Source organism: Sapajus apella, unplaced genomic scaffold (genome assembly GCF_009761245.1).
Source record: "Sapajus apella isolate SASKATOON/1434 unplaced genomic scaffold, GSC_monkey_1.0 scaffold1, whole genome shotgun sequence".
In the NCBI taxonomy this organism is placed as follows: Eukaryota; Metazoa; Chordata; class Mammalia; order Primates; family Cebidae; genus Sapajus; species Sapajus apella.
The window spans coordinates 46,070,180-46,097,669 of record NW_022436941.1 but is presented as its reverse complement, the minus strand read 5'-3'; the positions used below and the strand labels follow the sequence as shown (position 1 = coordinate 46,097,669).

The 27,490-nt window shown below is 36.6% G+C and overlaps 1 protein-coding gene and 1 long non-coding RNA gene across 5 annotated transcripts in view; one reads left to right on the top strand and one right to left on the bottom strand.

Annotated features, from left to right (window-relative positions):
• Positions 1-27,490, bottom strand: part of KIAA0825 (KIAA0825 ortholog) — a 461,146-nt gene that overhangs the window by 53,078 nt on the left and 380,578 nt on the right. The gene's annotated exons all lie outside the window — the stretch shown is intronic.
• On the top strand, positions 1,968-18,122 carry LOC116549439. Its single transcript, XR_004267882.1, has 3 exons — positions 1,968-2,355; positions 2,948-2,949; positions 18,107-18,122. It is a non-coding gene; the product is annotated as an uncharacterized LOC116549439 (long non-coding RNA).

Sequence of the window (27,490 nt, the reverse complement as noted above, 5' to 3'; positions counted from 1 at the left end):
CACAGTGGTGGGGTAGATGTGGGCATGTGTGTATCAGTGAGGCAGTGGTGAGTTCCCCCATGCATGCATGCCAGTGTGGTGGTGGGGGATCCACACTCATGTGCAGGTGGGATGGTGGGAGGAGCCTGTGGGTGAGTACATACCAGCTGGGGATGCCGTAACCGAGTGCATGCTAGCAGGGGCAGAGGGGTGGGCAGCAGCAAAGTGCACACCAATGGAGGTCTGTCTGCAAAAGCACTCTGATGGGAGAGTGAGGGCTAACAGCAAAAGAGTTGTAGTGATGGCCACTACAAAGTGCTTTAGTGGAGAAGCTGAGGCTGTGCTGTAAGTTGGTGTGGCCAGGCAGGGATCCCAGGAGAGACTGGCAGACCGAGAGGCATTCAGACCAGACTGACCCAGGCTTGCATGCATTACAGTGCTGCTCTCTCCAGGTCTGGCAGCTAACAAAGGCTACGGCCACCTAGAGAAGAGTGGTGAGCCTTTGAGGGTGGGCACTCTTGCCCATGTTATACTGCAGCTTTCCCCATGCCAAACCCTCTGGGCTCCATGCAAACTGGAGTTCTGTCTTTGCCAACTCTCTGGGTAGTTCTTCCTTCCAACTCAAATGTTTGCGTGGGTCATGGGGGTCTCTCACTGCTAGGACCCTGGAGATCCGTGATAAGAGTGGGCTGTTCCATACCAGTTTTACTCACCCCTTTCCTAGGAGCTGCTCAGGGCCAGGAATGAGCGCTAGTGCTTGGCAACCTGGTGCAGGGTTTCTGGCTTCCTCCCTCTCAGCCCTGTGGTCTGCATCCTTCTTCTAGCCACTCTAAATGCCTGCTTTTCGAAGATCTTCTCAAAGTGTCAGTCTACTTGATGTTCTTGTCTCTATTGGTGGGAGAAGCTTTTCCTGGTTGCATCCAGTCAGCCATCTTGGCCGTTTCTCCTTACTGCTAAAACTTCTGATATTATGACCATTCTATGCTTATGGAACTAGGCAAAAGGAAATAGGAAATATTTGAGGGAGAGAGTGGGCTACTTAAGGTGGGTAGGCAGTCATCCAAATAAAACAGAACCAGCACTAGAACTCAGGACTCTTGACCTGCAAACTGGATGAGGTTATACCTCTCACTCTACTATTTATCCTTATTTTTTCCTAAAATGAAGCAAAACAAACCAAACTAAAACCAATTCACACACACACAAAAAAAAACTCCTATGCCAGTATAACCATTATCTCCCACTCCTACTCCTTGAATTTCTTCTCCCTTTTATGGTGATGCTCCTTCTTGATTTCTTCTCTCCTGCTATATTTCTCATTAGAGAACACAGATCCATTGTTCCTCAAAGCTGCTATTTCTCTAGAAATAAAGAATTTAAACATATATATATGTGTGTGTGTGTTCATATATATATATATATATATATATACACACATATATGTATGTATGTTTAAGGACCTTAAGTGATTGATTTCTTTAACTTTTTAGATCAAGTTCTTTTTATTAAGCTGTAGCAGTATTTGCATTAAAATATTTTGTGGAAGCATAATATGTAAAACATAAAAAGTAGAGCTATTTTGGTTGAAGTAGAGAGAGCAGGTGCTTGAGACTCTTAGAGTGACCCACAGAATCCTCAGCTGGTAAAAGAACAGAAAGCAGCGGCCATCTAGGAAGATGTCTTTCTTTAATAAAATACAGTGGGGCCTCAGTGTCCACAGCCTTGTTCTTAGTCTTGCCAGGAGTGGTGTTGATAAAAAAAGTTATTCAGTGCCACTTAAAAAAAAATTGAGACAAGATCTTGCTCTGTCACCCAGCCTGGAGTGTAGTGGCATGACCATGGCTTACTGCAGCCTTGATCCCTTGTGTTCAAGTTGTCTCCTGCCTCAACCTCCCGAATAGCTTGGAATACAGGTGCATGCCACCTTGCCTTGCTAATTTTAAAAAAAGTGTTTTTTTTGATAGACAGGGTGTTGCTATGTTGCCCAGTCTGGTCTTGGATTCCTGGCTTCAAGTGATCCTCCCCTCTCGGCCTCACAAAGTGTTGGGATTACAGATACGGGTTACCGTGCCCTGCCAATGAAACTTATTAAAGCTCAGTAAGGAAAACTTTATTCAGGACCATTGTGATTGGTATAGCGACCACTACAATGGGGTCTCACAGTGAGGGACAGAGATTGGGCTTAACTTCAAATACAGCATGGGCAAATCAGAATTTATACCTAAGGAGCAGTGTGGGGGTCAGTGGATAGACAATTACTAAGTGGAAACATCAGGGGTAAAGGGTGTTCTGGGTAAAGTGACCTCACAGGATTCTTGCTGAAGACAGGCCAGGGTGATCAGATATCACTTGGGGGATGATGGGTAGAGGATGAGGGTATCTAGGATAATCAGATATTAAAGATGGGGGGTTCTGGCTAAACTGATTTAGCAGTGTTCTTTTGCTAAAACTGGATTTTACAAAGAAATGCACAGATGGAGCTAGGAGAATGTTCAGAATCCTGACTAAAATTTGGCCATGTCAAAGAATATTTGGTCAGTGGGCTAGCATCTGCATGGCTGTACCATACTTAAAAGCCACTATTCTTCTGCAACTGACACATAAATGTAAGGATTATAGAAATGAGAAAGGATGAAGGGGAGGAAGAAGAGAAAAATCACAAGGGTAGTGATGGGGAGGATTCCAGGTCCTAGCCTGCTATACTGTATTTAAGGGACATGAAAACAGGCAGAGTGACAATGCATCTCTGTGTACTGTTTTACCTGTGCTGGGCTTAAGAAATCAACATTACTGTTTAAGAGATAAATTATACCAGCAGTGTGGCTAAGGTGGTGATCTCTGCCAATGTCAAGGACCTGGCTAGTAGCAGGAGGAATAGGCTATTAAGATCTACAGTGCTTTAAGCTTCTGACTGTACAGGCTTCTGCACCAGGAAACACACCAAAGCGATGCTAGGAACTGGGGAAAGAAGTATTAGTTCCTGAATAAACCTGTAAATATGGCTAGGGCTGGTGCCGTCTTATGTATTCTTACTGCTCCCAGTGATCCAGACCAATCTGGAAAGAGCCTCAGCACTATCAAGTTATGATTTCACCTGAAGCTCTGCTGCAAATGGCATTGCAGTTTTGTTGTGAACACAGGAAAATTACCCAATGAGGCACATACTCCAGACAACTTGACTAGCCACAAATGATCCCAGATACGGTAACCTTGACTAACAGGATTTGTTGGTATTGACTATTCTTTCTCAGAACCTTTTGTTCTGAGATGGTATCTTAAATTCAGAGCACCATTTCACTATCATTCCTAAGATACTGGTACTACCCTGGCTTTCTTAGAAAAACTGTCTCCCATCTGTCCTCAAGTAAATAAAGGCCCTAGTTTTAATGATGGTATCCATAGATGGTATACACACAGAGAGACAGGTAAAGGGTTCATTATTCCTAATGTAACTACAGAAACTTAAAGAAATAAAGCATTACTTGCCATTTTCATGATCGTTTGCAATAGAGTGCATAAATGCTTCAGTTTACAGAAATAGCTAGACCTTCCTGAACCCTCCCAGTGATTAATTAGAAAGCCTGTCTTACAGATTTTTCTCTCAGGTGTAGTAACCTTGTAGCCCTTACCATTAAGAACTAATAAATAAATGCTTGGTTAAGCATAAACAGGGTGATAGACAGTGGAAGAGTAATGATCTTAGTTTTTATGCAATATGCTCACTCCATCATTTTACCTTGGAGGACAAAATAAGATACTGAAAGTTGCAACTAAAAAGTTGCAAACTAAAAGTTGCAAAAGTAACTACAGTGAGCAATGTGTTATTAGCCATTTAAAAAATGTTAATATAGTCCTCACTGTGAATGATTATCTTTGTGATTTTATCATGATTAATTTTAAGAAATAAAAGTTCATGATTTCAGTAAAGCATTTCCAATCTGCAATTAAACTGAAGATATATACTAGGCAAAGACACCTAGTGGGTGAGGGACAAGTAGTTTAAATTTACTTTTAATAAAGAAGAAAAAAAAAGTAGATTACAGCATAAAGTAAGTATTCACAATCAAATGGAAGACTGTTCATTTAACAGATACTTAAGTATCTGATTTGCACAGATACTGTAAATTACCCATCATATTAAACACAGCTCCTCATCTGCTTCCCATATATTTTGTGCTAACAAACCTCAGTAACTGCTGATTCCTTCCATCATCCTCTCTTTTTAGATAGACTTTGAAAAATAATATATCAAACTGGGAGCTTTAACAATCTTGAAATGATATCGTAATCTTCAAAATTTCAGCTTCTATCATGAAAATGTTAATAAATAGAAAAGTAAAGTTAACCCCATCACAACTACACAAACTGAATCTCACAACATGACAGTATATTTAGAAAAAAATATCAAACTGGATGACTATAAACAAACATTTGGATAAATAACTGATTTAGCTTAAAGTGATCTTTACAGCAGTAACAAATTACAAAATCTAGGCCACAGTATATGGTCAAATAATTAGTTTTTCTTATTGGGGAAATGGCAGTTATTCAAACAGAACAAATTTGTACTTTTTTGATAACTGCTAATTCAGTCAAGGACTTCCTTTAAACCAAAATAGTGACTTGAGACAAACAGCAAAATATATTCTTAAGGCATTATAGTTTTGGTTGACATTTTTCTCTTTCAGAATTCAAGTTCACATTAAAGTAGCTCCCCAAGACACTGCCTTATACCTTGAACAGTTCCAAAATATAAAATTACCCATTACTTGGATAAGAGAGCCATAGATTAGGTGTGAATGAGAGAGAGCTACCTAAAAATATCACCATTTAATTCTTTACAAGTCGTTTTTTCTATTATACAAAGTTAGCAATGCATCCAAACAAATGGGGAAAACTAAAGACCATCAAATTAAATTGTAAACTATTTATGAAAAAATAAATTTCTTGAGCTTCCTTTGTGATTCCTCTAAAGATTAACAGTGTGCCACTGTGAGCATCTTACATAAGCAGATTGAATGGAAAAATTTTATTTTTCCTTCAAGAGAAATGAAATGGAAGAATATACAAAAGATAACATCAAAAAGATACCTCATTTTTCTGGGTATTTAAAACTATTCACTGGCTAAACTGTTCATATGCTCCCCTCTATAGGGGGCAGTTAATCATCACTCAGAAGTCTCCCCTTCAGAAATAACTTCAATATTTGGCGAACATCTTTCTACATATCTATGTCTATACTAAGACGAAGAGATGGAAATAAAATATCTTTTAAAAATGGGACAATTTCATAGATGTTAGCTTTAATAATAATCAAAGAAAAAATTGAAGTAAAGAGAAAAATTCTTGGGAATTCAAAGAAATCTTTCTTTCACTATGAATTGTTAGAATTCCTTGAAAATTCCTCTAACGGTAATTTTTAAAACATCCTGAAAGAACTGTAAGTGGCTGAAACATTAGTACTTAAAACAGCACCTCCTGAGAGCTGATTGTAAAAGATGTGCTAACACATCATGTTTTCTCCCATCACTTCCCTTTTTCTCCACCCTTTGGTAGTTGGTGTATGTGTGTGTGTACGTGTGGGTAAGTGTAATTATTTTTACAATCTCAGTATTTGTAACATTGAACCATGATTTCTGTGATTATTTCATTTTAGATATATTTATATAGCATTTTACTTCGATTCATCTCTTGCTAATAATAATTATCATAGATGCCATAATTACTAAGCTCTTACTTGCTTGAGAATGTTGTCTTTGTTTTGGATCATATTTTCTTGCCCTGGAAATGTTGCCATAGACCCATTGTTATCTAGCAAGTGCTGCTTTGAAAAGTTTAAGACGCACCTGATTTTCCCCTATTCCATGACTTGCTGTGTCAGCTAGGATGCCCATATAATTTTATCCTTAGAGAGCAGAGAAACTGCATTAGTGTATGTTTTAGCATTATTTTGTATTAAGGTTTTTTTCAGATATAAAGGATGCTTGCAATATACAGAGAAAATTTTTCTTCAGAAAAGTTTTCTTTTATGTTAGATTTTTTTGTTCTGTCATTTTATTCAGAAATGATAGTTTTGTGGTTGTTGGTTCTCCTTTTCTCTGTGCTATATGTGTCATCTCTATAGTAATTTTTACACAGCTCTTTTAACCTAATTCAGTTTGTGAGATTTATTTTCTTTGTCTTTATTTCTCAATTGTAAGCCTCTATGACTTTGTTTTGAAAAGTATATATTCTAATTTTTATTGCTTTTAGTGAGACCTTGATACCTGTTATGATTTCCAGTTTCTACTTCTTTATTTTTCCAGCTCAATTTTCATCTTCTATTAATTCCCTGTGTCACTTTCTGAACTCTTTTAGATTGTTTTCTAGAGGCTATGTTGTTTGTAATTCTTTAGAGACTCTGGAGAACTATTTTTAAAAAATGCCTCCTGTGTTTCTCTATGCTACTCCTCTTTAGATTATGTTCTTCATTTTCCTTTTGTTTATAATCCCTTCTCCTTTCAGGTTTTATGCATAGATCAAAGTTGATTTCTTTTTGCTGATACAGTAAACGGGATATCTTGTACAGGACAGATTTAATTTTATTTGTTTATTTCTGCTCCGTGGATTTTTCAAAGAAGCCTGTATGTTTACTCTTATTATCTTCTTCAAAGGCTCTTCTAATTCTTGTATCATGAATATTATAAGGTCAGTGTTGAGAACCTTTAATCTAATGCCCAAATATTTCTTACACATCAAAGGTTTCCTGAAACTCACACCACGGTTTCTTTTTATCTCTTTCCCTTTCTCAGTGCCTATCTGTCGTAGTCCTTCAGTCTCCCCTATAAGGTCTCATCACTTTACATCAACCACTTATGAACTAACTTTTCCTTCCCTCCACCCTCAAATGACATAGGATGTTAGTGAAAACAGTTTTGGGGCTTATATACACTGGGAATAGATGAATTCACAGAAGATCAAATCAATTCTATAGAAAATACCACATTGCTGTTCTTTTCTGGTTTGGGGAGGTAGAAAGCATATTTCAAAAACAGTATCATTTTTAGTTATTTATTTTGAAATGATTTTATGTTGTTATATCAGAAATTATGTGTCTTTTATCCTCCAATTCAGAAATTGAGCCAGCAATGTTCTTTTCTCCTAATTAGGTTTTAGTTATATCTAGGGGCTCCCTAGTTACCCATGGCCAGCAATTCTAATATAAATAAAAATGCAGTATCATACTCTGTTCTATTACAATCATCAACTGAGTTAAAGCAGAACCCACTGAGATATCTACTAAACAGTAAAATAAACGTTTATGAAACGTGTGGTCCCAGAAAGCATTTTTTACACCAGTTCTAAAACAACCCCAGGTGTTAGAAAGAGGTAAGTTTACATATCACCTTCTTTTTGAAATGTAGTTTCCCAAACCTTCAGAACTTTTCTCAGCAGCTCTGTCCTGATTCTAGTCTGCCTGAGATAGCTTTGGCACTCAAATAAAGTGGGAGGCATCTCCTCAGTACCTGCTCCTCATCAAGAGGGCTTGTAATTGAAGACCAAGACAGATAAAGGACTCTTCTTCTGACTAGAATAGGTTTAACTCAAATTGGCTTGAATTATTTTATTTTTCAAGTATCCTGTCAACATTTTTCCCCTGTTTTTCTGTGGTATCTAAACACACAACAATATCACAATAACACATAGGTTAAAAGGGGTTTTTTAAAACAATTGCAACATGGATTGAGGAGACATACTACTTTCAAGAACCTGGATAAAATTGATAGCATTTGCCGTTTATCTTTCAAATCTTTCTTGTGCTTCCAGCATACAGGAGGGCTCAGTCAAACACTTCTTTATCTTATAGTCAGGCTGAACTTATTCCTTAGGTTATGAAATGGCTTCCATGCTTTATGCTATAATGGGGTCCAAGATTTTAGTCTTGTTAGACATAGTTAAACAATTACAGCCACTGACTGTCTGTTAATCATCACACAGAGCTATGTCAGATATTTTAGAGCATATAGTTCCTGTGTTTTTGTTTTTTTTTAAGTCCATGAATATCTGAAATGTTTATAAAACCAATGACTTATAGTAGCATACTGTAAGGTCATTTTTTCCAGCAAATTAATACACTCTACATGTCTGTTTCCACTGAGAACTTAGAATGTTGACAAATATTCTTTCAGGGAAAATATCATTAAAGCTAATATAGAAAATATAAAGCAGAATCACATTTGACAGATGACAAACTGTAGATAAGTAAAACAAAAAAATAAACAAAATAACAGACCTCATTTATTTTTGCTCACAAGGAAACTCATTTAAAAACATAAAGCTTAGGTTTGAATTAACTAACAACTATTATTAAACAATTCAACTCCACGAACATTTACTGTACGTATAGTATAAAGCAATGAGTTAGATGCTATGAGATATGAACAGACATACCAGACATGAGCCTCACAGAGTGAACCATCTAGTAACTGGGAGATAAAGCACAGGTAACTGCAGTGAAAGGCAAGGTGGCAATGCTACAAAAGACACAAACAAAAAGCTAAAACAGCACAGAGGCCCAAATATTAACATCTAGCTGAGTTATAGGGAAGGCTTCATGTGGAAGTGAACATTTGAGCTCACATCTTAGAGGATGTGAAAGATGGATCTGAGGCTGGGGATTGGGAAGGAATTCTAGATGAAGGGCGCAGCATGATCAAAGGCATGGAAATGTGAACGTATTAGAGTGTTTGTGAACAAATGAAGCACAGCTTGTCCAAGAGGGAGATGTGTTAGACAGTGGTGGAAAGAAGCAAGTTTGAACTTGAAAATGGGCCAGGGCTGATTCATACAAGAATAAGTAGTTTTCAAGTTTTGCTGTAAATTCAGAATCACTCTAGGGATCCTGTTAAAACTCTAGTTCTCAGGCCCATCCCCAAAATTTGTATGCAGTAGGTCTGATGGATATTGGTTTGTGCATTTACATTTTCAATAAGTGCTATAGATCATTTTGATGTGTGTTTTCCACAGACCAAACTTTAAGAAAAATCAATGGGGGCTTGGAAACAAATTCTTCAGGATTTAGATTTTATAATTTGAGGTAATGAAAGTTTTTATGTTTTTGCTCAGTGAAAATTTGGTCAGTTTGAATTTTTTATGGCATTAAAAGTTTTCTATAACATGAAAACAGATGAGCTTTTTAAAGAAAACCATGTTGATAAAATATAATCACAGAAACACACATAACACATACACACACCCCTGGACAGTCCAGATTCTAGAAATCTCTATTCTACCAAAAACAGTGTTCAGAAAATAAAACATGCAAGTCCAAAGATTCTGTGGTTTGAAATGTTGGTATTCAGAAGCAGGGTGAGACATCAAATGCTTTGTACATCAGTAGGTCTGGTAGAAAAGAAATTTAAATAAGAGATGAACTATGCTGTGGGGCAGTAAGGAGGACTTACATGTATCTGACCTGTCACTGTTAAGCTGAAAAGGGGTGTGCTCATGCTTGCATAAATCTTCATGCTGCTTTTACTAATTAACATATGTAAAAGTGTTAGGAAAATTTTCAGTACATAATGCCTTTCTTTATCTGTTTATAATTTATTTTTCTTCTAAGCTTTTTTAATAGTGGCTAGAATCCTGCATTAGAAATCACATTCTTGACTTTTTTGACAGCATTGCCACATTTTTATCCTTTTGGTGTTTCTTAATTTCAAACTCTGCATTTTGACAGCTCAACCCTGTTGATTAATGTCTTCTAGGAACCCCTATATGGCCTGCCTGTTAGTGATCTAATTTTGTGCTGGAATGCCTGGGCTGGTATGTTGAACCGATTCACCACCCAGGTGGCTACATTTGGACTAAATGAGCTGTGAAGGGTTTCATCTTTGCCCATCACAGTCTTCCTTCGCAGAGCCCCACAGTATGCAGCCACTGCTTCGACATGATTTGTCACAACCCATCAATAGAAAATAAATTATTGCCATTCTCACTTGTCAATGGGCTTGTCTTCACTTCAGCTAGCCTAATGATTGGAAACTCAAAGGGAACATTTTCCATCTTTGTGGAGCATGATTATGACCGAACGCACGGCTCCCCTATGCATCTTGGCCAGTAGAAACACGTAGGGAAAACAAATTAATTGGCTGTTTTGCGCCAGTGATTAGAACATTACACTGAAGTCTGCAGCAGAAACTGGTATTAGGCAAGCAAGATTAGGTCGGTTCTGACTTTTATTTGCTTAGTGCAACATGATTAGCAACTGCTTCATTCAAGGTTAGTGCAATTGCTGCTGCAGAAGAAAATCCTTATAACATAATGATGCTGCGTACCTTTATGCTGATAAGCATGTTCCAGGCAAAAATCAAACATCTCTTAGGGAAGGAAGCAAATGAGGAAATGTATCTGAGAACTCATCAAATGGCTTTAGAGTCATTCTTATGTCTGGCACTTTTGAAAATTATATTCTTAGGAAACTGGCTCTGCAAGCTATATTTGCAGAATGTAGAGGTGGTAATTGTGTCAGTTCAGGAGACAAAGAATAAAAGGACCCAAGGAGCAATAAGAAGTAGAAGGTGACACCTTACAATGAACTAAAAATGAGCTTGCTTTAAAAGAAACAAAAATTTCTTTTTTTACAAACTACAGAAAGAGCAAGAAGAGCAAAAGATACAATGGCATCAAGTCAGACCTCATAATTAAATACAGAGATGCAATAGATCAAAGAATAAACTGTATTAAAAAATTAGGTCTAGGGTGTGGATTTAGTTTCCCTGTTAACAGCTTTGCCTGGAGTATAATGACAAGAGGCTTTATTTAACAGAATAATAAACAAAGATGTAGTGTACAAGTAAAAGAATGCCTGGTACTTTAATTATTTTTAAAATGATAGTGTTTCAGATTTTGGCCATGTCTCCAAAACTAAGCAATTTTTATTATTGCTCCATCTTGTCCACCACTACCCAAGAATAAGAGAGGAAAAAAAAATACTATCAACGAAGATCAAAATCTGAGTTCCTGGCTTCCATTTTCTCTAGCCTTCTCAGTGGATTATTTTTCCCTCTCTTTGTCTGTTCTTTAGCTCAGAGATGTCTCAAGAGTACAACTAAAACTTCAAATGATGTACAGTTTAGAAACACTAATTGTGTAGTTTCATGTTCATTTAATTTAGCTCAGGTTTCATCTGTGCTACGAAAACTGACACCTGTGGTTTAAGCCGCCCTTTCTTGGTACTAATTTCTCAAATGCTTGGACGTTTCTCAACATGTCATAGACATTTTGATTTACCAAACTCTTTGTGGTTTTATTCTTCTCTCCTTCATATAAGTTACTAACTTCTGGTGTTTAGAAACACAGGGTTATTAGGCTCCCAAGTCACCCTTTTGGTGTCTGGATTAAGGTCTCATGTCATCACACTGATTCCTCCTTTCACATGGTTAGTGCTCCTTGCTCTAGGAAGCCTTCCCTGAACGAGGCCTTATTTGCTCGGGTCCTGGACTGTATTTCCAGCTTCCTCTATTAAAGCATGCTGGATCTTTTATTTCTTCTTCTATCTCATTCTTGTCTTAGATTATTAAAGTAAGATCTATCTTCTGTGTACTTTGTCCACTGACTTGAGTCCTACCTGCAACTCATTTTTCTCTTATTTTTGTATTTTGCCCCCCTTTTTTTGTAGTTTGCTGACTCTGTTTCCTACTGTATGTTATCTGCATCTGCTTGTATTGGATCCAAGTGAATATTCCTCATTTTATTTAACTCCAGGATTATCACATTTTCTTACAAAGCATATCCCTATGTTCTCAGATGTAACTAGGTGTTTTTTACCTACATACATGAATAAAAATTCATGCCTTTTAGACATTATGTGCCCATACCTGAATAAACACTAGCAAGTTAAGTGAGAGATTATCTGATATATATGAATAAACAATGTTACTATTCATTAATACATAGGTGGAATTTACTAGCCAATGGCTGCCTTAATCTATGCTATTTATTCAATGATTGCTATTAATATTAAAACTATTGTATGATTTTAACATATACTTGTGATTCTTAATATTTATTAGATAGTACAATACATATTTGTCCCCTGTGGATTTGTGCCTGAAAGAAGTATTTTAAACACAAAGTAATCTTGTGTTTCTCAAAGTTTTCCCAATCAAATAAGCAAAACAGTCATATTCTTCAAAGTGAAAATAAACACTCTTGTTTCATACAGTTTTGTTTATATATTGCCCGTTAATTAGAATTATATAAAGTATTCAATGTCAAGACTGGAAAATAGTGTCATACAAATCCACTGCATCAAGGTTTTGCAACATACATGTCAATCTTTACAAGACAACTTCATCAAGAAATGTGAAGAGTCTGAGATTTTTCCCTTGCTTTCAAGCTAACCAGATAGCCTGCTAAGATTCATAAATGCTAGCAGAAGACATAAGGCTATTAGGAGAGAAGCAAAGACCTTAATTACTCATGGTACTGTGGGCAATATGAGCTTCATGTTTACATTGGCTACCCTTGCTCACCCCATTCCCAAGTCTCATGGGAGCAATGTAGAGTGGCCTAAGTGGATTCTGCATGTACAGTGAATTTGTGTCACAGCTAAGGAACCTCAGTTTGGGAAACCCAGTCTTTTTAGGGTGCCACTAACAAACCAGCTCAACCTTTGCCCAGGAAGGAGTCATTATTTTTATTATCCCAGTAGAGAAACAAATCTGCTTTCTAGCCTGAGGGACCCACTATCTTGAGGCTGTCTGTTATGCAAACCTCCTTGAACAGAGAGTCTGGTACAAAAGCCATTGCAAGACATGTAAAAATGCCATGGAGAACTACCACCTTAACAAAGTTTTAAATAATATTAATCATATTAATTATTTAGAGGGCTTATATGATCCAAATTACTGTAAAATACATTATGTACATTATCTCATTTAATTCTATCAATGGCTCAATGAAATAGTACTATTATCCCCATTTCATAGATAAGGAAATTGAGGCATTCTAAGATAAGTAATTTGATCAAAGATTTATGATTGTAACCCTGTTTGTTTGACTCTTGGATGTTTCGCAGGCACTTTCCCCACAAAAGGCTTTTTCTCTGGTGTTCTCCATCTCAACGAATGACAGCATTCATCTAGTGGCCATAGGAGAAATTTGGGCATCATGATTTTCCTTTTTCTGGTTTCATAAACCTCCAAATCCTATTGATATTGTCTACTATACAATAAATGTCCCTTGAATGAGTCCTTTCTGCTGGTAATATAAGTTAGACTACCATTATCTCTGGCTGGAATGGTTGCAATAGTGACTTCCAAATTGGTATTGCAGTCTCCTATCCCACCCCTCTAATACTACCTCTTTTTAGCTAGAATCAACTCTCTACAAAGCAATCTGATGATGTTATTTCCCTATCTAAAACCTTTCGGTGATTCCCCATGTATTTATCTTCAGGTTAAATATAAATTCCTTGAACAGCCCACAAAAGGCCTTTATGATGGGACACAGACTCATCTTTTATCTACTTAGCCCTTCAACTTTGACTTCCAAGCCATTGAGAACATTGTTCATGTCTGGCAGGTACATTGCACATAGTCCAGAGGAAAGACCAATACGAGAAACATAAAGGCAAAGAAAAGGCCAATGGCTTAAGGCCTAAGGCCAAATGTGGGATTTGTGAAGAGTCAAATGTATATTTTTTAATTGATATGTTCAAATATTGACACACAATGTAGAAATATGGTTTTGTTTGGAGATAAATATGAAGTGAATACAGAAAGAAAAATTGAGGAATAAAAGTCTGTTCTCTTTTATTACTGAAAATCTAATTTGCCTAAGTAGTCTACTTGCTTTCTGTATTTCTCTCTTTCCATTTTCCTTCTTTAATCTTAATCTAACATGGTCTTTCTGGAATTTAAACTAGTGAATGCTCCTTCTTTCCTGAAAAACTTTCTGCCCTTGCTTTCTTGCACTCTTCTCTCCTGGTTGCCCTTCTCCCCTTAGCTCCTCCTCCATCTCTACCCTTTCCTCTTAACTCTACAAACTCATCCTTGGCTATCTCATAACTTCTCATCTCGTAAACCCCTAAGAACCCCTGAGGATTCTCATGACCCAGAGTTCCCCGATAAGCTCCGAATCCATATTTGTTATTCTGGACAATTTCACCACAATGAACTCCTGGCACTTCGGTTTCCAGGCTAGTACTTATTTTCTCACTGCCCCACTTCTTCCTCCTGATGATCCCATGCTGGGTTCTTCTACTCTGATTTAGGTGTGTATAGTGAAGATAAGCCAACTCATCCCGTAAAAAAGAGACTCTCCCAACATGCTTTCTTTAGGCTGGAACAACACCCCCAACACATCACCTTAACATTATTGTTAGTTTGGAATTCTAGATTAGCTGGTTTATTTGGCCCTAATAAGTATTGATTCTTTCCAGTTAGAGGGAGCAGAAAGCAGGGTAAGAATATGGTAAAGCAATGTTCAAGGAAGATCACTGTGGAAGTAAATGGAAGGGATTTGGCCTGAATCTGAAAATTCAGACTGGGACTCTTTAGGGGTGAAGGGTTTAGTAGTGGGAATAGAGACAAGAAATATTTGTATACTGAGAGAAACATTGGTGGGAGCCTGTTCCATTCAGATGGAGTGGAAGGTAGGTTTAGTTGCTGCTGTTGGGCTTTTTATCTGGCTTTTAACAGGAGGAATAAAGTGATTAGCTTGTGATAAGAGGGGATAAAAAGCAAGGATTACCTGGTCCTGGGGGCCCAGGGCTCCCATTCATATTAAAGGGCTTGGTCTGTCCTGAACAGATTAACATCAATTCCACTAGGACTATATTTGGGGAGGAGAGCCATTTTTCTCCGTCTTCTCACTTCCCCCACATAGAAAAGATTCACAAGAATTGTTTCTAAGAACCTCTCAATGCAGGAGTATTAGACTAGACAAGCCACAAAGGAACAGGAAATAGCTTCCTAATTTTTTTTTCACATTTCTAATTCTTTACCTTTGCCCTTTATTTGGTGATAGTTTAGGAGAGCTGAAAAGTATAGAAACAGATTAGATGAAAATCCATATTTAATCCTCCAGTTGTCAAATTTCCTCGAACCTATGTTAATTAAATAACTTGAATCGGGCCCTCATTTACACATTTACTCCTTAATTATTGTGATTAATCTTGACTTTAAAAACCTGCATCAACTGGAAATGAGTCCCATGAAACAAAAAATATTATGACATATCCGTGTTGACATAAGAGGAAAATATGACCATTTCAAATGATTTTTTTCTTTTTTACTATGTATACATGTAGGAGTTGAGTATGAAGCAACTATTCAAACATTTCAGAACTCAAAATATCTTGATAACCAAAGAAAGCATTTAAAATTTAAATTATACATATCCTTTAATTTTCTGTCTGGTGAGTGTAGATACCATTTTCAAATGACTTATGTATCATTTAAAAAAACTTTCCTTAAAATGGAAATAAATAGCATAACGAAAAAACTTAGCAAGAGAATAAAAGGCTTCACTCTTAAAAATATACATTCTCAGTGGTATCTGATTTCACATCTTTTGCTTCCATTACTGCTGTGCAGAGCCCCACAGATCAGAAGCCAGGAAGACTGAGATTCCACAGTGATCCACACTTGCCACAAAACTGAGCAGTGAGTGAAACCCTGGTGTCACACATGCTATTTATATATACAGGACCATTATGGGCTGAACTCCTGGTCCACTGAGCAGCATATTTAGCTATATATACCCATACTGTAGATAGCCCTATATTTTGAAATGACAGTTTTGATTTAAATTTTGCTTTCCAAAAATGTATTTCAAAGATAGAGGATTATTAGATCAGGGCAGAGAAGATAGAAGTATAGTCCAAGAAAAACACTTTTTCTCTTCATATATTTAGATATCAGTGTTTTTAAAAAGGGACAGATAAATAATATTATAGAGATTTAAGGTGTCAGTAGTGAAAACATAAGAAAATATTTGGGACTGAGAAGTGTATGATAATAAGGGGTTGTGTGAATAATACTTAGATTCACTTATAAGACAAATTTTTTTTTTATCAAAACAAGAAGGTAGGAATGCTGCAAATGTCTCATTGTTGGGCATTCTGATAACTCGGGTATACTGCCCAATAGTATTATAATCATAAAGCTCATTGAGTCAAGGTAATGAAATTCAGAGAACATTGAATCTATGCAATGTTTGTTTACAACATCATCATGTGATAGAATAACAATAAAACACTTAACACAAACATGTAGGTATTCTAAAAATGAAACACCATTAGTAACTCCAAAGTTAGTAAAGGGTGTGGGCTTACCATGAAAGCCATATAATTAAATTTCTATCTCAGTTTCACATCAAAAGGCAAATATTGGAGCATTAATGACACTCCTTAGAAATTACTTGAATGAATGCTTCTGGAATTCGAAACTTCTTATAGTTTCCCAAGCTGAAATCCTGTTTCATACCTTTTGCTCATGCTTTTCTTCCCTGTGCCTTGAATACCTTTGTTTCTGTTTTACCCAATTCCTACTTGTCCATTTAGACTGAGTTCTAACCAATTTGTTTTTGGAAAGTCTTGACTGACTTCACAGGTTAGGTTAGGGATGCCTCTCCATCCAAAACATTCTAAGCATATTTCCAATAACCATGATAGTTCAAAGGATTTGCCCCACTGTAAGTGATCTGAGGGCAAAGAATGTGTATACCTTTTTGTCTTTTATTTCCCTGCTTTGGAACAGTGTTTTTCACTTAGTGGGTATCCAAGGAATGACTGTTGAACTAAACCAAACTGCTGTAGCAAATATTCCAGAAGTGTGAGGAAAAGAGAGATTGCCAACATATCATAGAGTTGATGTCATGCTATGATTAAATTGGAGTGTCTTGTCCATGACTCCATGTATCCTGCCTCTAAGCTCTAATTTATGCTCCTTCCTCCCCACTGCATATTTCTTCCAAATGTCACCTGCTAACGTCCTACTTATCTGCCTCCAGATCTCCAACAAATTACTTGTTCTCCCTGAATGCATTTTCCCACTGGATATTATTCCTCTGCCCTTAACACCCATAGATTTTTTTTTGTTCCCTCCTATGACATTTACCTTATTATCTTTGGGATCTTATTATTTACATGCTTATCTCCTCTCTATCTTTGTGCTTTTGCACTGGCTATCACTAAGCTTTATATATATTAAATACTATATAAATAGTTCATAAAGGTCTCCAACCTTTTTGGCACTAGGGACTGGTTTTGTAGAAGGCAGTTTCTTCCACGAGTGGGGGCAGGGAGGAGAGACAGTTTTGGAATGACTCAAGTGCATTACATTTATTGTGTACTTTATTTCTATTGTTATTACATTGTAATGTACAATGTATATACATGTATATATATAGTGACAGATCATCAGGCATTAGATTCTCATAGGGAGTGTGCAATCTAGGTCTCTTGCATGCACAGTTCATAATAGGGTTCACATTCCTATAATAATCTAATGCTGCTGCTGATCTGACAGGAGGTGGAGCTCAGCTTCACTCACTTACCCACCACTCACCTCCTGCTGTGCGGCCTGTTGCCCAGCAGACCATGGACTGGAACCATCTGTGGCCTGGGGGTTGGAGACCCCTGAGCTATATGAACAGATTATAAAAATACATCCCATGTTCACAATATTTAAATACAGTTATGCACTGCTTAACAATGAGGATACATTTTAAGACATTCGTTGTTCGGTAACCATATCACTGAACATCATATAGAGTGAACTTATCACAAACGTAGGTGGTAGAGCCTACTAAACACCTAGGCTATATAGTATAGCCTATTGCTCCTAGGCTACAAACATGCACAGCAAATTACCGTCCTGGAATAATGTAGATCATGTAATACACTGGTACCTGTGTATCTAAACATATCTATACATAAAAAAGGAATAAAAATATCATAGGAAAGATAATGATGTACCTCTATAGGGCACTTACCATGAGTGGAGCTTGCAGGAATGGAAACTGCACGGTGAGCCAGTGAGTGAGTGGTGAATGAATGTAATGGCCTAGGACATTACTGTACACTACTTAGAACTTATAAACACTGAACACTTAGGCTACACTAAATTTATAAAAACAGTTTTTTAAAATAAATAATAACGGTTTTTTTCTTCAATAATAAATTAACATTAGCTTACTGTATCTTTACCTTTATAAATGTTTACATTTTTAAACTTTTGACTCTTGTAGTAACATTTAGCTTAAAACACAAATACACAGCTGTACGAAACAATTCTTCCTTCATATCCTTATTCTATAGCTTTTTTTCTATTTTAAAAATATTATAATTTTTACTTTTGAATTTTTTTTTGTTAAAAACTACTTTTGAATTTTTTTTTTGTTAAAAGCTAAGACCCACACATTAGCTGAGGCCAACACAGAGTCAGAATCATCAATATCACTGTCTTCCACTTCTAGATCTTACCCCACCGGAAGTTCTTCCGGGGCAGTAACACAGATGGAGCTGTCATCTCCCATGACAATGCTGCCTCTGGAATATCTCCTGAAGGATCTGCCTGGGGCTATTTTATGGTTAACATTTTTTAATAAGTAGAAGGAATGCACTATAGCAATAAAAGCATGTATAGGAAATATATAAACCAGTAACATAGTCATTTATTAATATTATCAAATATTATTTACATAATTTTATGTGCTATACTGTACTTTTATATGCCTGGCAGCACAGATTCGTTTATACCAGCATCAGCACAGGTACATGAGCACATGTTGCACTACCACTTTATGACGGCTTCAATATCACTAGGCAATAGGAATTTTTCAGCTCCATTATAATCTTATGGGGCCACCAACATATATGCTGTTAATTGTTTACTGAAACATCATTATGTGGCACATGAGTATATACAGACAAATAACTAAACAAATCCTATGTATCCTGATTCAGATTCCATTCATTAAGAATGTGTGATAAAACACTTGATCTAGTTCTTTTATACATTCCATGTATGTGGTAACCCAATTTAAGAGGATAAACTGCACTGAAGGTCTTAGGCCTATTTTATTATGGGACTGAAAACTATTAATATTCACCTATTTTAACCATCACAGCAGACCTGGGAACATATATGCATTAGGATGACCTGGAGTTCAGACTCCTCAGTAACCACTGATTCATTTTTGTGATGTTTTACATGTCCCCTCAAATTCGATTTTTCTCTAATTTTGTAATAGAAACATTCAAGCCAGGTTGTTAGAATTTTTATCGTTCATTTTCTCTCTTCTAAGAGTATTAAGTGTTGCATTTGAATTCCATCAAAAGAGGATGCTAGTCCTCCACAGACTACAGGTGTGACCCTGAGAGTCCCTCTTTGTGGCCTCAGGGGTAGAGCCTGCCAGGATTCCAGAAGGAGCTGGAGGTTAGAGTGACCAGGAGCAGGAAGTGGCCAACTTTCATCCTCCTCTAGAAGTTGCCACTTGATAAGTCATTCCTATTCAATCCACAAAACTTTATAGACTTGAAGTAAATGATGAGTATTTCTACAGTGTCCTTACAGATGACTACAAGTTCCACCAAACCATGTCTGTGAGGATTACTTCTGTAAAATCAGACATGGCCAATATATGCATCCGGACCCTTCTTCACGTGTCCGAGGTCAAGAGGCCCTCAGTCAAGGCAATTATAAGATATGCTCTCCTGAGTCTGAGTCTTCACAAGAACCTGCCCCAAGAGGCCAGAATGAGGGGATGTTTTGTGAGGAGGTTCTTGAAAATCAAAGAATAAGACCAGAGAACAGGGGTAGGGGAAAATGTTACAGTCTCTGCTCATTCTCTAACCATGAGTCCACTCTGTCACAAAGAGGCCTGAACTCATTTCCTTTGCTGCCTGAGCTTTCAAGATTTTAAGATCATGGAAAACCTAAGTAGTCACTGGGAATGAGGCATTTATATCCTTATTATATGATGAGTTCCTCCTATTATTGAAGGAACAAATACAGAGGTCTCTTTCTTTATCCTCTTTCCCAAAGAACCTTGTCTTTTCTTTGGTGAAATCTACTTTCTCTCTCAGTAAGAATCTATTTAAGAGTTAGGAAGTTAGGATGCTTGTGGCTTGTTTGATATTGCATCATGCCTCATTTTTTTCTCATCCACGCCTTTGCTCTCTAGTTCCAGGTAAAATGGTGAAGTGCATAATTTTCCCCTATGATCTTAGTCCTTCACTTCATTTAGTAGTTTCCCTTCCTTTATCTCTCAGGGCACCCCTGGGCTACACGGGTCTACTTGTAATGAAATATTTCAGTGTTGAAAGGAACCTTAAAAATCACTGATTATAACCACTAAACAGCTTCTCCTGAAATCCTAGTCCAACTTGCCCATACTGAAAGCTAACTGTTTTAGCTAATCAGATAAAAGAATCCTTGCCAATAGCCTGTAAGAGAAGATTAAAGGAGATTCTTGGGCCTTTCTCTCCTCTCCCAGGCAACCAACATTTATTTTAATTGCAATTCACTGGAGATAATGTTTCATTCAATATTTCAGGTAAGGAGAAAAGAAAAGAAGAGGAGACAGGATGGTATAATGAAAGGATCAAGGAGTGCTGTTATTTTTTGAGCAAGTGAGACCATTTGTTTATTCCATACATAGGCTTTGACTCCATCTATTATTTTGAACAATCAGGAAAAACAGCTTTCTTGATGGTGGCAGAAGAGTATGTAGAAAAAAGCAAGGATTTAAGAAGCAAGAATGTTGTTCTCAAAATTGAAACCTAACCTAGAAAATCACAATGAAACATAGCAAGGGACTATTTGTGACCAATGATCAGAATGTCACTATATATTTCTTTGCAAAAATATTCTCTTGCATAATTAGCTCTTAGCAATCATAAAAGTAGGCATCTTTGAATTTATTTTATTTTTATATATGATGGCAACATGAAAATAAGTTATGCTTTATTCAGCCATATGCCAGATACTCCTCATTTCTAAATTGTCAATGTTTTTATTAGTAAAAATCAAATATATTAAAGCTACATTTTTATTGTATATATTTAAGATATACAATATAATGCTCTGATATACATTGTGAAGTGATTACTACAGTCAAGCAAATTAACATATCCATCAACTCACACAGTTACCCTTTTGTATATGTGGTAAGACCATCTAAATTCTACTTTCTTAGTAAAAAATCCCAAATACAATACAATATTAACTATAGTCCTTATGTTGCACTTAGATTTAGACTTGTTCATCCTACATAACTACAATTTTTTATCCTTTGATCTACATCTCCACATTTCCTCACCAAACCACATCTTCCAAAAAATGACATTTTGTCCAAACAATGCTTTACCTTTTTTGTTGTTGCTGTTGGTTTTAATTTCAAAAGTTAATTTCACAATTCCTTTTTACCATGTTACAATCCTGTGAGATGTATCGTACTACTAATAAAGAAATAGCTAAAGAGGTGCAATGAGACTTGTTCAAGTTCCAGAGTTAGTCAGAGACTACCTGGTTTTCTGTGGTGCCATATCTGAGCACATGTCTCCTGAGTCCCATATCTGGGCTCTCTTTAATGCTTTAAATATACTTCACGTAGACTACCTTTTTGTGGGTTCTCATTTGGGTCCTGATGATGGTCTTTATAGAATAGAGACTAATTGCAAAGAATCTGTTACCTATTCTCATCAGCGTGCCATATATTTTTCCCCTACAGGAAACAGAAGCCACAAGTGCAACTGTCATGTTAATCACTTGATACAGATTTTCCAAGTGACATGAATATGTTAAACTCTACTTCCATACAGTGTTTTAAGCATTCCTATGATGTACAAATATGCTAAATCTATCTAAGGCTGTTCTGCTGATCCAGAAAGTGTTATAAAAGGAATAAGGGAAATGATATTTTCTCTTTTAGGAAGCATTAAAGATGTCTTCTTTAATAATTATTACAATAAAGATTCTCTAACTAACAACATATGCTAGGTAATAATTTTTGTCTTGTAAAAATATGAACATTTTCTAATGGAAGACATTTAAAATGCCTTAGTTGAAGATTAATTCAAAGAAAAGCCCTCTTTGGGATTCATCACAACATCTATGAGGTGGCATTATTTTTCCAATATTCTTTTACTCTATCCTCTGCATTAGAAAGAACTTATGTCCAACCTATAATTATGTTCTACTAATTAGAGTAATTCATGGTTAATTATTCAAAATGATTTCTCTTCAAAATCAACTCCATTTCTTTTTCTATTTTTTTAAAAAATATATTTTATTGTACTTTAGGTTCTGGGGTACATGTGCAGAACATGCAGGATTGTTGCATAGGTATATACACAGCAATGTGGTTTACTGCCTCCATCCTCCCATCACCTATATCTGGCATTTCTTGCCATGTTATCCCTCCCCAACCTCCCTACTCACCGCTGTCCCTCCCCTATTCCCCCACAACAGACCCCAGTATATGAGGCTCCCCTCCCTGTGTCCATGTGTTCTCATTGTTCAACACCTGCCTATGAGTGAGAACATGTGGTGTTTGATTTTCTGTTCTTGTGTCAGTTTGCTGAGAATGATGGTTTCTAGATTCATCCACATCCCTACAAAGGACATGAACTCATTGTTTCTTATGGCTGCATAATATTCCATGGTGTATATGTGCCACATTTCCTTGTCCAGTCTATCACTGATGGACATTTGGGTTGGTTCCAGGTCTTTGCCATTGTAAACAGTGCTGCAAGGAACATACGTGTGCATGTATTTTTATAATAGAACGATTTATAATCCTTTGGATATATACCCAGTAATGAGATTGCTGGGTCAAATGGAATTTCCATTTCTAGGTCCTTGAGGAATAGCCACACTGTCTTTCTATTTTTTTTTTTTTTTTTTTTTTTTTTGAGATGGAGTCTCACTCTGTCACCCAGGCTAGAATACAGTGACATGATCTCAGCTCGCTGCAACCTCCATCTCCGGGATTCAAGTGATTCTCGTGTGTCAGCCTCTTGAGTAGTTGGGATTACAGGCACCCACCACCAGTCCTGGCTAATTTTTGTATTTTTAATAGAGACAGGATTTCGCCATGTTGGCCAGCTGGTCTCAAACTCCTGACTTCAGGGATCCACCCGCCTCAGCCTCCCAAACTGCTGGGATTATAGGCGTAAGCCACCATGCCTAGCCCATCAACTCCATTTCTTGCCATGACATTAAAAAAAGATACAAATAAAATATTATGAGAATGCAAATTTTTGTCAGAGGAGAAATATACTTCTTACTTTCTTTAAATAGCACTAAAATATTTCTACACTAGGAAAGGTCCTATGAATTCCTACTTCAATTCATTTGGACTAGAGAAGGACAAACTGAATCATGAAGTGATGATTATAAATGTTTTTGATAATAATTAAGGATTTAGTTATATTGACTATATAGGAGTAACTAATTTTACTATTAACATATTCTTAAAGAAGAGTTATAAAGCAATAAGACCTAACAATGGCTAAGGGCTAACAGTAAACACAGTAGCTTGGGACCCTGATGTCTGAAGATGTACTCTGAGTAGACAATGTCTCTTTGTGGGCTTTCATTTGGGTTCTGCTGATGGGTAAGTCTCCCTTTCTTGGGATTGTCCTAATCTTGATGCCTCTTTTCAAAAGACAGCTCCTTTCTTCTTTTTCTGCCTAGGAAAGTCCTGGGCCTCTGTCTGTCTCGAAATTAAGAATATGTTTTGCCTGCATCCTGCCACTTTCCCCATTCTGAACTCACTCACTTCTCCACTTCGTTCTATTCTGATTATCATAAGAGACCCAACTGTCCCTGCTAAGAAGGTGAGGTGCTCCTCTGCCTAAATTTGTCTTAGGTAATAGCCTTAATGTGCACCTGGTCTGCATGGTCAAATTTTCTACATACATTTATTGAGCACCTTCAGTGTATAAGCCCTAAAGTTATATAATCTCCTAAAATGAAGTAAGTTGAAATGCCAACTGTGTGTGACATAAGGAGTTCATTAGACTAAAACAAACAGAGGACAATAAAGTTATAGATGAATAAATTTAAGAGTAAAAAAAGGATCATTAAATTAGAAATGACAGCTACTTTTAGATTCAAAAGACAAAGGAGAAAATTATGTCTTGGAAATACTGAAATCGTTGCTAAAAGAAACTGCTTCCAGTTGAACCAGGACCACACAATGTCTTATTCTTTATTTTTAATGAAAACTTTTCAACTTAGTTTATTTACTCCCCCCACCCCATTATGGACTAAATGTTTGTGTCACCACAAAATTCATATGCTAAAGTCCTATCCCCAGTGTAATGGTTAGGAGGTAGCGGTGGGGCCTTTTGGAAGTAATTATTCATAAGGTTGGAGCCCTCATGAATGGAATTAGTTCCCTAATAAGAAGAAACATGAGTTTGCTGTCTTTGCTCTGCTTTCTGCCATATAAGGATACACAGAGAAGACAGCCATCTGCAATCCAAGAAGTGGGCTCTTAGCAGACGCTTAATCTGCTGACACCTTGATCTTGGACTTCCTAGCCTCCAGAGCTGTGAGAAATAGCTGTTTATTGTTTAAGCCACCCTAACTATGGTAATTTGTTATAGCAGCTTGAACTGACTAAGACATTCTCCCAGTGAAAATACAGCTCAACTTTTGTAACAAAAATTAGTTTTAAAAAAGTTTTTCTTCAACATTTAGATTTTCACAATAACTGTTACAGAACTAGAAAAAAAGTACCTAAGTAAGTGTATCTTAGTCCATCCATGAAATAAACCTTTATTCTTTTCTGATTTGAGGAATATATAAATTCTACTTGCTATTTTTGAAACATTTACCTCAGGATTTCATTTCAATGTCATCATGTCTTGCTTTTTTGGTAACTTAGACTACTTTGAATTAAGTTTTATCAGAATAATACATGCACATAGTTTTAAAAGCATAAATAATGCATAATGGAAAACATATCATTTTCTCACCCTTCCCCATACCTCAGAGGCAACCAGTATGCACAAAGATCTGTTTCTTCTGATATTTACCTCCACATTTCTAAATAGTCTTCTAATATTTCTATCTCTTGACTCATCAATTTTAGATATTGATTATTTGCCATAGTGTAGCCACTTATAACCATGAGGAGAAGACACTTCAGTATGACCAAGGACTCAGCCTTCCTCCCACCTCCTGCTCCTCCATTCTTAGTGTATGAGTCTTAGCCTCATGTTCATGATTTAGCTGCTTTTCAAGAAGCTCCACTCAGCAGGTTCTACCCACATCTTATTGGCCAGAACTAAGTCACATGACCACATCTAGACACAATGGAGTTTAGAAAAATCAGCACTTCAGGTTTCCAGTTCCTACCCTAAAGAACGCAAAGGAAAAGAGGGTTGTGAATGGCCTATAGGTATCATCCACTGTCTGCCACAATAACTATCCACGAGTTTTTCAAATGCTCTCAACAGATCTGTTAAAAGCCTATCATATATTCGGAGTGTTTCAGTACATCAAAAATACATCAGAATGCTTTTCAATATTTTCTGTGTCATGGCACACATAGAAAATAATATATTTATGGTTCTTTGTGAGAAATGGGAGAAGGGAGTTAAAGGCCTGAGGCCACTGGCGTGGGACTCTGACCACTCCAGGCCCCACCCAGACACTCCAAGGGTGAGGGAACCAATTTCCCCGCATTTGTAACCCATTCACAGCTCTGGTCTTTTGGGACTTGGAAACTTCCTGTAACCTCTAATCCAGACTGTCTAGACAGTCATCATGCTGGGACTTTTCTTTGCTTTCCTCCTGTGTTAGATTTACTGCTTTCTGGATCTCCTATCGTCCTCATTCTTGGTTTGCTCCATTATTTTGTCAATGCAATATTCTAGTAGTTTCCTTTAAAAAGTGTTCATAGGAGGTAAATATTTTGAATCCTTGTATGTGTGAAAATGTCTCTATCATGCTCTCTGAATTTTGAAAGCAAGTCTTTTGATTTTCAGTGTTGCTTTTGAGGTGAGCAATGGTATTATGATTCCCAGTGCTATTTAGCCTGCTTCTTCTCTTGCGGATTTTAAGATCTTCTCTCTATCCCCAGAGAGTTATAAATGTTCATGATGTACATTGGTATGGGACTCTTCATGTACTGTACAAAGAACTTGCTGAATCCTTTTAATATGCAACTGGTCCATATTGAATTTTTTTTTTTTTTTTGGTATTAGATCTTTGGTAATCTTCTTTATAACAATTTTTCCTGTACTCTTTTTTTTGAAGGAGGGACTCCTATTATTTGGGCATTAAGAAGACATCTTGAATTGTTATTGTTTCCTATATTTTCCATATTTTTTTTCTTTTTGCCTTATTTTCTAGCGGAATTTCTCAACATTATCTTTCAAACTGCTAGAGAGTATTTTAATTTCTTGTTTTCTTATGGGTCATTTTTTATTAGTGTCTTTTTCTTGTTATACAAATCTAATAGCTATTCTTAATTCTCTGAGAATATTTATTATAGATTTTCTTCAGTTTTCTTCTGCCATCTAATGCAGGTATATCTTTAGATCAAATCATTAGATCTCTAAATCATTAGTGATAAAGTATCTCTAATTCCTGTGGGTTCTTTTTTTTTTTTTTTTTTCTGTTTCTCTCTTTTGATTTCTCTTATTCGTTTTAGAGATTTGCCTCAAGCCTGTAGACTATCTAGGTAATTCTAGGCTATCTGTTCATATTTAAGTCCAAATCCCTAAAGAATTCTTTGGAAGATGTATGTTTGTGGATATGCATGAAGGAGGTGGGGCTGTCAATTCAGGGGTTTAACTTGAGCTGGAATTTTTGTTTGAGGACTTCGAAATTTTAGTATTTGAGGCTCTTGTGTCTAGGGCTGTTTAGTTTCTCCAGAAAAGAATCTCCCATTTGGAAGGTAAATTAATGGCAAGTACCAATCTAAGGACAGGAGGGGTATTCATTTCTTCTTGTGTTTTCAGTTCCATTAATCATTCTCAACCTAGAATGTTTCTAATTGAATTAGTTTTAGAAATAAGCCTTCTATCTCCTGTAGAGGAGGAAACTGTGGAGTCAGAAACCTCCAACTTTCTACTGTTCTGTCTTCTGAGATAGCCAGTGTTTCTGAATCTGGAGTCTTTCTGGAATTCTATTGGGTGAATCCCCCTAATTCATATGATTCTCTTTTGCAGATACTTAGATTATGACCTCCACTCTTTCACTTGTTTTATGTTTTTCAAATTCCTGATGTCTCTCAACATTGTTGTTTTCCCTCCCATTCATTTTGTCTTTATGTGTTTATACTTTCAGAAAATATCATTTCTGATATTTTTGAGAGGTATCAGAAGATTCTGCCATGTCTAACAGTCTGCCATATTTAACAAAAAGTTCTCAATGAACTTTAAAGATTATTTAAATAAAGGCACAGGTGTGTATGTGCTCCTTAGTTTCTTTAAAGGCCATACAAACCTACTGAGCTCAGTGAAACATTTAGGAAGCATGGAAGGAGCTAGGTTAGGCAC